The 3,015-nt window shown below is 37.4% G+C and overlaps 1 non-coding gene across 1 annotated transcript; it reads left to right on the forward strand.

The window, feature by feature from the left end:
- The first annotated feature begins 1,661 nt into the window (after positions 1 to 1,661).
- Positions 1,662 to 1,768, forward strand: LOC141681210 (small nucleolar RNA R71). The gene has a single exon (XR_012558651.1). It is a non-coding gene; the product is annotated as a small nucleolar RNA R71 (small nucleolar RNA).
- Positions 1,769 to 3,015: the final 1,247 nt, after the last annotated feature.

Raw genomic sequence — 3,015 nt, forward strand, 5'->3', positions numbered from 1 at the left:
TTGCAAATGATTTTCGGTACGAAATAAAATACGGTAAAGGCTATTTACAATTACGGAAAATTAGTATCCCGTTGGATCATTCCGGATTTAAAATAGTACGTTTACTTATAAAAACATATCCAAACGGTACCGGTTTTCGAGATAATTATCCAAATCAGTACAATTTGTACTGCGGTCTTGGTCTCAGCGCCTGGTTACACGTATTACGAGGTGATAATTATAATAGTTTAATAAAAAGATCCCGTTTATCGAAAATACGAGTTTTATTGATTTACCGAAATGAATATTGTATCGAAAATATTGCGCCGGGACCCGCACAGGACAAACGTACACCAGATTGAAAAATTTGAAACATGGAAAATGCTCAGAATATTGCAGTTAGGTTAGTAAGGAGTTTTCGGAAGAGTTTCGGGTTATAAAAACGTAAAAACGGGTGAAGTCGGCTGGTTCCCGATTAAATTAAATAGTTTATAAATACTCAGATTTTTTTTATAAAATCCATAAATTTCCTATAAAATCATAAATCAACATAAAAATAAATAGGAAGATATGACAATTATCTATATTTTATTTTGGACATATAAAAATTAAAATACTCAATTTATATTATTTTTAAACATCCAAACACATATACCACTTAACAAATAATTCACATAATTAATACTGAATATGCAAAATATTTATTTATTTGCAAAAATAATTACACGACATATCCCAGATATTACATCATCCTCTTAGGAAAAGGAGGTGGATGATAGATCTGCTTCTCACATGTATTACCCTCAGGAGGAGTGTGTTCAACAGTAGTCTTCCTTGGTTCCACTTCAGCTTCCTTCTGCACTTTTTCTTCGGCCACAGCTTCTTCATCCTAAACTTGAGAGTGTTCGGGATTCGCAACCTTCCCAGACATCAATGTAATTGCATTTACCTGCTCCTTAGCTTCCCTCTTTCCTGGAACTTCAGTATCACTAGGGAGTGTACCAGGTTGACGATTTAGCAAGGCATTGGCAATTTGTCCAATTTGAATTTCCAAGGTCTTGAGAGAAACCGCTTGGCTCTTGCACATGAGCTTTAACTCCTCCAATTCAGATTTTTCATTAGACTGGTGCAGTTAAAGTTGTTTCCTTGGTGCGTATTGTGGTTGCTGAAAACTAGGAGGGTTGTACTGCTTTGCTGGATACTGCTGATATGGTTGTTGAATCGCATTCTGAGAATTGCTCCAACTGAAGTTAGAATGATTGCGGTTGTTGGGATGATAGGTGGTCGGCACAGGCTGCTGCGACCTCTGAAAGTTGCTCACGAACTGAGCTGATTCACTAGAAATAGTGCACTGCTCCATCTCATGTGCACCAGCACAAAGCTCACAGACACTAATGATCTGATTAACTCCATAATTAGCCAAAGAATCCACCTTCATCGTCAAAGCTTTAAGCTGAGCAGCTATAGCAGTAGCTGCATCTAACTCCAGAATTCCTGCTACCTTGCCTTGATTTAGTCTCTGAGAGGGATTCTGGTATTCATTAGCAGCCATCAGTTCAATCAATTCATAAGCTTCATCGTAGCTTTTAGCCCACAAGACTCCTCCTGATGCTGCATCAAGCATGGGTCTAGAAGTAGCACCCAAACCATTATAGAAGCAGTTAGTGATCATCCAATCAGGCATCCCATGATGAGGGCACTTCCTAAACATCTCCTTATAGTGATCCCAAGCCTCACATAAAGATTCTCCATATTACTGAGCAAATTGAGTAAGTGCGTTTCCGATTACCGCAGTTTTTTCCATATGAAAGAATTTAGTTAAGAACTTTTGAGTAAGATCCTCCCATTTCGTGATAGACCCTGGTGGTAGAGAATGTAACCAGTACTTAGCTTTATCCCACAGAGGGAATGGGAAAAGCCTCAACTTAATAGCATCTTCAGAAACTCCATTAAACTTGAAAGTGTCACAGATCTCAATTAAATCTCTGATGTGCATGTTGGGGTCTTTTGTCGGAGAACCCCTAAACTGAACTGAGTTCTGTATCATCTGAATCGTGCTCGACTTGATCTCAAAGATATTAGCCGAGATGGCTGTCCGAACAATTCTAGACAGAATATCATTAATCTTTGGTTGAGAGTAATCCATCAAAGCCTTCGGATTCACTTCTGGTTCTCCCATTGCAATAATTGCTTCGTCTTCAACTTTCTCCTTGACAAGAACTTCTTCGAAAACTTCCTTAGCTACTATAACTTCTTCCTCAGCTTGATCCAGTGTTCTCTTACGAGACCGTGAACGCGTATGCATACACACTCGCTAGAGTACCTGAAACATGACAAGGAAATAAGTAAGTAACAATGTCCCAGTCAATGAAGTTTAACGACCACTGATGACAAAGACATAAACTAAAAATTAACCCCAAGTCCCCGGCAGCGGCGCCAAAAACTTGTTAGGACGAAAACATGCGCTAATATTCACGCAAGTAATATAGAATTAATTTCAGTTCGTTCCCACAGGGACTGGTTTAAGTTAATTTTAATCAATGTACTTATGCAACAATGGTATGGTTATTATCCAAAGCTAAGACGAATAATAAATTGAGGTTGTTTTAACTACGCTTAACTAGGAGATTATATTAAAGAACATTAACTAAGAGAATAAAGAGAGTTGAATACTATATGACACAAACATGGAATTCTAACTTCATTAAATACTTCATTCAATAGCCTTTTCGTTCTTAACCTTAGCATGCAATGGTGATGACACTAATCAGATAACACAAAAATGATAAACGCCAACTTTTGTTGTACGGATACCATACTACTAGACATCCACAAAAGAGATAGAAGCTGAATAAACACCAAATATATTGAGACCCTATATGTTTATAGAATTTGACAACATAACGGTTTAATGCACAAGTTATCTATCGTGATTACATAGGGCAAGTAAGATGGTTAGGAATTGAATAATACACAGAGGGGGGGTGAATGTGTTTACTGTTTTTAGGATTTTCTTGAACTTTTTATGGTTGAACA

This window comes from Apium graveolens, chromosome 8 (genome assembly GCF_009905375.1).
Source record: "Apium graveolens cultivar Ventura chromosome 8, ASM990537v1, whole genome shotgun sequence".
Lineage (NCBI taxonomy): Eukaryota > Viridiplantae > Streptophyta > Magnoliopsida > Apiales > Apiaceae > Apium > Apium graveolens.